Raw genomic sequence first — 7,538 nt, 5'->3', positions numbered from 1 at the left:
CAAAGACTTCCCTCCACCAAGATTTGAAAGTATCTTGTCCCCCGATTGGTCCTTTGGTCAGGTGTCAGCCAGGTTCACTGAGCTTGTTAACCCTTTACAGGTAAAAGAGACATTAACCCTTAACTATCTGTTTATGACAGGGGTCCTGCAGGGGTCTGTTTTGAGTTTGGTACTATTCAATATTTTCATTACAGACTTGGATGATAGAGTGGAGAGTATGCTTACAAAATTTGTGGATAACATGATGCTGGGAAGTATTGTAAACATTTCCAAGGACCAGATTAGAATCCAGAATGATCTTGATAAATTGGAGAATTGGTCTGAAATCAAAAAAATGGAATTCAATACACACAAGTGCAAAGTTCTACAGATAGGAAGGAAAATCAAATGCACAAATAAAAATTGGGAATGACTGGGTATGCACCACTACTGCAGAAAAGGATTTGGAATTTATAGTGGCTCACATATTGAATATAAGACCAAAGTACAATGTTGTGGCAACAAATGCAAATGTCATTCTGAGATGAATTAACAGGAATGTTGTACGTAAGCCAAAGGAGATAATTGTCCACCTGTAGTTGGCACTGGTGAGGTCTCATATGGAGTACTGTGTCCATTTTGGGACATCACAAAAGATGTGAACAAATTGTAGAAAGTCCAGAGGAGAGTAACAAAAATGATAAGAGGTTTGGAAAACATAACCTGTGAGGAAAGGTTGAAAAAACTGGGTATGTTTAGTCTACAGAAGAGAAGGCTAAAGAGGGTTGTAACAATCTTCAAATATGTAAAAGGTTGTTATAATTAGAGTGGTGATCAGTTGTTCCCCATATCCACCAAGGATAGGGCAAACAGTAATCTGCTTAGTTTGCAGTAAGAAGGATTAGATATCAGGAAAAACTTTCTAACTATAATTAACTATAGTCAGTTCCAGTTAGGCACCGGAACAGGTTACCTAGAGGAATTCTTAGGAATTACCTTGTTGAATGCTCATCTCTGAAGGTTTTTAAGAACTGGTTAGCCAAATACCTGTCAGAGACAGTCTAATATACTTAATCTTGCCTTAGCATGATGAAATGCGGTAGATCAGTGTTTGTCAATGGCTAGCCTGTGAACTGGCTCCAGTCTCTGAGATCTCTCTGACACAGTTTAGGAAAGCAGCAAGCCAGTCCCTAGTATCAAAAAGATTGAGAGACACTGGACTAGATGACCTCTTGACAGCCTTTCCAGCCCTACATTTCTATGATTACATAAAAAGAAAAAGATGTTTGTGATGGATTTTAATGTAATGCATTTTAAACAGATGTGGCTTGATTTTTGTAGTTTTTGATTATACCTAGCACAATATGTGCCTTTCCATGATATGTGTTTTGGGATGACATTGAGCACCATATTTTCTCAGGATATACATTGTGGTAAAAAGATACAAGATGTATGGGGGAAGTGTGAAGTCTTTTGTATATTTAAATGTTCTGAGATACTCAGGTACTGTGTTGGTGCGTGCCTAAGAAATGCTCAGAAACAATAAAATATTTCCCATAATGAAGGAGAAGCAAAATCTCTTTTCTAATTCCAATTATGTTTTTAAGCCTTTTTCCCAGCTGGCTGTCCCCTTCTTCCACCTAATCCTTCTGTCCAGAGTACAGCTGATTTCTTCAATTCAAAATTGACATCATCGGATAAGAATTCTCATTCCATACCTAATTTTTTCCTCTCCTTCTTTACTCATATTTTGGCTCTATTTTCTACTTTCTGCCTCTTACACATCAGCCTGTACCCTGGAGCCCACTCCTTTTTACCTCCTGTCAGCCTTAGATCCTCTCTAATTCCTCTCCTCTGCTGTATTTTAACTGCTCTATCACTGCTGGTTTATTTTCCTCTGCTTCAAAACACATATTCCTCCCATCTTGAAGAAATTTCCCTCTTTAACTACCTTTCTATGTCCTTTCTCTCTTTTGTCTCCCAAATCCTGGAGTGAAAGGTTAGTTCTCACTGCCTTCATTTCCTCTCCTCCTAATCTCTTGCTGATGCTCTCCAATCTGGTTTCTGCCCTTTCCCCTCCACTCTAGACACTAATGACCTCTTTCAAACTAAATGTAAGGAGTGCTTCTCTAGCCTCATCATTCTTAATTGGTCTACAGCTCTTAAAACTGTTGGTCACTCTCTCCTCCTCAGACTCTCCGTTGGCTTCTGCAGCACAGTTTTCTCTTATCTTCTGCTTTATCAACGATTCTTTCAAAATCTCCTTTTAATAGTCAACCTCCTCTCCTATCTGGTACTGTCGCTCAAAGTACTGTTATTCATCCCCTGTTCATCACTGCACTCTTTTCCAGTGAATTTATCTCTTCCCATTGTCTTCAACCATCACCATCTCAGCTTCAGTGTAACTCATTGTTCTTACACCCTTTGGCCAGTTTCACATCTCTAGCTGCTTCCATGGCACATTTCTCCAAAACTGAAATTGTCACCTTTCTTTTTGATCCCTCTCCTTTCTCTGTCTCTACTTGATAACCTCACTATCCTGCCTGTTTCCAAGCGTGTAAAACTACTGTTAAATTCTTACCGTTTCTTTACTCCCACTTCTCACCCATCCAAACCCTGGGTAAATTGTGTTGCTTCTTTCTCCTTGTCAACAAAATCTACCCTTGCCTCTCTATCCAAGCCTTATCCATTCGTAGGCTGTCACAGTTTGGCTCCCAAGCTCACTTTCTCTTCCTTTAGTCTATTCATAATATCACTACTAAAACTGGCTTCCTCTCCTAACATCCCCTTCACCAAAGCATTATTTGGTGTCCTGTCTCTTACCAGATCATATTTAAGCACCTTATCTACACCTTCTATCAGGCCCTACTTAATCCTGGCCCATGTGCATCCCTATTCTCATTTGTCCCTCCTGCCTCTCTCTCTGTAGTGTAGTAAGAATATCATGTTAGCTCTACACCAGGATGTGTGTTTATATAATATATGAGTATATAATATATGCACCTGAGACATCTACCAGCCCTGTAGAATAACATCCATTTGACTCATCATAAAGTCACAGAAAGAACTTTAATAAACTGTTTTGGCAAAAGTATCTCAACTTGCTTTTAGGCAGGTGGTGTCACTAGCCTTAAGTATCTTAATAATTTCTCCTTACTGGTTCTTTATACCCTTCAGTTCCATTCACACCAAAAGGGGTTTGGAGGTAACCCTCCAAAATATTAGTTGAAAGCTTCCTCAGAAAGCAAATCTTTCCCACATCCTTCCCTGCAGTTCCTCTTTAAGAGGTGTCAGCATGGCTGAAAGAATGAAGTGGCTCCACATTGTTTGCCTGAACTATTATGTGCTTAACATTTCCATAACAAAAGTGCCACTCGACTTCTCCCCGATTAATGCAGCTCGAGGGCTCTTGTCCTCCTTTAATAAAACATTGTTGAAATCATTTATTTAGAGCCCCTGGTTACTACTTGGAGAATGACCATCTTTGTGCCAAAATATAGTGTATACAGTCCACTATTTTGTAGTAGATCATTCTGTTATTTAAGAAATTGATTAAATAGATGCCTTAGAAAGTATTTATGCTAATAGGGCATTACTTATGTCATTCAGTCAATGTGAGCCTTTTCAACTGTCTACCACGGCCAATGCCTCAAGTCAAATACAGTAACTTTCGACTTTGCTGCTTACAAATCATATAGCTTTCTAGATGTTTGTACCCTTGAGCAGACTTGAAATCTCACTTAGGAGCACCGGTCTTCCCAGTTGGAAATGTTTTGTACTGCGAGTCTACCTACTTTACATGTGTATGGCAGCGGGGCATTTCGTGATAGTGTGGTGTGCATGGCCAAAATGATACAGAACGGAATCTCTTTTAGCAGCACCGAAGAGCCAGGTCCTACAAGTCAGTTGAGCATGTTTTCCATGATTCAAGCTGACACTATGGTTACACGTTCCAAGTTTGTTCCTCTAAATCTTGGCTTCTTTACAATTTCCCCTCCCCCACCCAACCCAGGGTACTAAAAAAAATATGAGACAAATATTGCTTGAATACAGAACTATCTTGCATTGCACCGAGATAGGTTGTTTCCTGTTCTATGCATATATACTTTGCATATTCTCACCACCCACGTAGTACACATTTGTTATACATAGGTGTAGGCAATGGATGATCCAAAGGTCGGATAAGGGTTACATAAAGCGTAGGTAGGTACATTGTAACTATAACCCTGCATGCTTTCCAATATGAGTGTAAAAATACTCTGGCCAAAATCGATTATTTCATTTTTTTATTATAAAATCTTAGTTTCATCATAATGATTTACCAAAGGAAATGTTGCCTGCCTGCATACATTGGTATATATTGTTTAAAATAATCAGAGACCTTATGTTATGGCTATTGTGGTGGTGTACAAAAGCTTCGCTGTGAGCTTGGGTGACCAGTGAAGCTTGAATCTCCCTCTATTTACTGTATGGTCACTGTCAGTTCAATGAACTGCCCCCTTGTTCTCCACCATTGTCCCACAGTCCCTTAAACATTTGTCACTGGAGTGCCTTCAAAGACAAATAAACTGTCACCGAGAATTCAAACCTGGTAACTGGCAATGAAAAGGGATCTGAAGCCACTGGATTATTTTACATGACATGGAGAAGAGTTCCTTCTCTCCCCGGAAGAGATCGCTAAGAATGGGCCATGACGAGGAGCATTTTCAAAAGGCTAGAAAATCTGGGCTTCTTTTCCTGTGGAAAATTCCCTCTTTGTCAGGGAAACTGACGTCCTTTCTTCTTCTAGTGATGCCAACAGCCTTCTCCTTAGAAATTCGAAAACTTCCCACTTTCACTGTCTCTGAATTTCGAATATGACAGACGTCCACCCCTGTATAATCACGTAGCACGGGGATACAGGCTGATACACTCCGTGTAGCTGATTCACTCTGGCAGGAGCATTCGCTCTGATAACCCAACTTATTGTTATGATTTTTTCATAAGGCGAAGACCACAGGATGCACCGCGTATGACTATGCTTCGTGTACCGCTATTTAAATTAAAAAGAGACACCGATCAATGTACACTTTCTACAGGGAAGGATGCATAAAGACTCGTGTCCTCCCTCCCCAGTGGTGCTCACTGTTGATTTATTCCAGGCAGATGCTTTTGACAGGGGCCTGTAAAATCAAGTCTTGAGTTTATTGTAGCAGTTAATTATCAGTCCTTTTCTAGTGCTAATGCCTTTGCTCCTTACTGAGGAAAAACAGAGGCTTTTACTGGGACTTAATTTTTTCACTTAAAACGAGTCAAAACAGCCTGCATGGACACGGAAAGTTGATTAACTGAAAATATGTTAAAGAATATCCCTTAAAGGACGGGGGAGAATATTTAAGATCATACCTACAGGATTGCAAACTCAGCATTTTTGTAAAGAAAGCTGATTCCATTTATAAGTCTCTCCCAACTCCTCTTTGTTCTCCTCCTAAAGAAACAAAGTTTTCAGCTTTGTTTTAACAATAAGTTTACTCAACCATTCAGGTGACTTTAAAAAAAAACAACCCGAATTTAGCTCAGAGCTACACACCATACTCAGGCTTGCTAGACATCACAACTATTTTGGAGGGTTTTTTTTTGTTTAAATGCTTGTGTGTAAATATCAGTTCACTGCTTAATGAAATTACGCAAAAAAAAATGCATCGGGAGAAACGACAAAAAAAAACAATTATCTAAAATAACTGATCATAGAAACGGGGATTTATAACTGTTATTTGACTTAATAGACAGATGTGGGTTTATCTTCTCCCAAGATCTGTTAAGATGAAAAAGACACTATTTTGCTAATCTGTCGCCCCCTCAGTCAAAGTTTATTTGTGGTGGCTTTTAAACTTCTGTCTTGCCTTCCAATCACTGCATTTAAAACTAAAAGCTTTAAATAAACAGCATGAATAGAAGATAAACAAACTTTTTTTTTTTTTTTGCAAGTGCCTAGCTTGGCGCAGTTCAAACTCAAATCCCCAGAGGACCAAGCTCCCTCCTTTGTGTTAATGTTTAAAAGATTTTCCAATGGCGGAGTTTATTCCTACTGCAAACATTTCTATTTACAAGGTCAAGTGTATCAGCACTCGACACAGCTTAAGAGTGTAATTATTTATCTAAGGGCGTTTGAGTGTAGATCAGTAGCTCTGGCAGAAAACCAGGCTTCAGCCCAATGCAAAACAACTCCAAAGAACAGTATTACAAAGTTCTGGTAATTGTTGATCACCCCAGTTTGTTTACTTTTGCACTCTTCACTGTGGAGAAAGGCGAACTGGCCTGCAAACGTTCGTGAATTTTGTTGCAAATGCCAATGATCTACTGTATATGATCTAAATATTCTGAAAGTTGCTTGAGACACTGCATGTGTGGCAAGATACTTTACATGTATATGAGAAGTCTAGCAGCATCAATGGGAATACCATGCTCCACTTCATAAGGAAGGAGCTGCTGGCTTGATAATTCTATACACATATAGGAGCAGTGTCCTTGGAAAACAAACTTGAGAATTGTTTTACACCGCTCTGCACTGGTACGTTACCATGCCAACACATACAAAAAATCAACCACTTGCTTTGAAGGTAGTATTTTCAGAGTCCTGTTTATTACTTATGTCCAATTATTCACTAAAGTAAGGGCAAAAGTAACTGACATCTATTTAAAGTACCATAGAGAGATACTGAGTTTTTATTTATTTATCCTTCCTCCCCTGTTCCCCCAAACAGGACTGATAATTCACTCAATAGCAGTGTCTCTGGAAATGATCACGCAACCATATTTAAAACTCTTCCTTTAGGAATTTACACATTTCAGAAATACACGAAGCCGTAGATATTTAAAACAGGATCTTTTATGCCTTCTATAAAAATACGTTAAGGCAGCTCGGAAATGCATTTATACAATTCTACAGTGTTCATAAAGTCTCTTAAAATAAGAAAGTTAACTTCAAAACTATAAAATACACTGTACATTTGATGTTCTACAGAATAGTTCATTATTGTTGCTTGTATCCCTTTATACATAAAATGAAATCTGTATCTTTCCAGAAAACAACAGCAAATGCAATTATGTGGAAAATAGGATGTAGACTTAAAACTTTAATTTTTTAAAAAATAAATTATTCCCCAAGCATACAATTTATAAAATTCTATATACAAAGTAGAGTGACTGGTAACAAATCCCAGTTTTAAATACATTTTATATAAGATTTACCAGAGGTCAGCACCCTGATATGACTAGAGACAATATAACTTTTCAGAATATTTGTACATACAAGTTCTTGAGTTTAAAAAGTGTCTTTCGAAGATGGCAGTGCAGAGCTCTTTTAAGACAAAAGTTGCATTGTTCAGTGCAGCCAACAATTCTGAAAAATCTGCATTGTTTTCTCGTTAGGTTGAAGAAAAAGAGATGTTTGCTGCCACGCATTTGTTACGGGGACAGTGAATGTGAAGGGAGCCTGAGATCCCATCAGTTTGTTCCAAACTCTCCCCCCACCCCCACCCCGCCAGTTAATTAAAGGCAATTGAAACGTAATCCCCTTT

The sequence above is a fragment of the Chelonoidis abingdonii genome, chromosome 6, assembly GCF_003597395.2.
Source record: "Chelonoidis abingdonii isolate Lonesome George chromosome 6, CheloAbing_2.0, whole genome shotgun sequence".
Taxonomy (NCBI): domain Eukaryota; kingdom Metazoa; phylum Chordata; order Testudines; family Testudinidae; genus Chelonoidis; species Chelonoidis abingdonii.
This window is presented reverse-complemented; position numbering follows the sequence as displayed.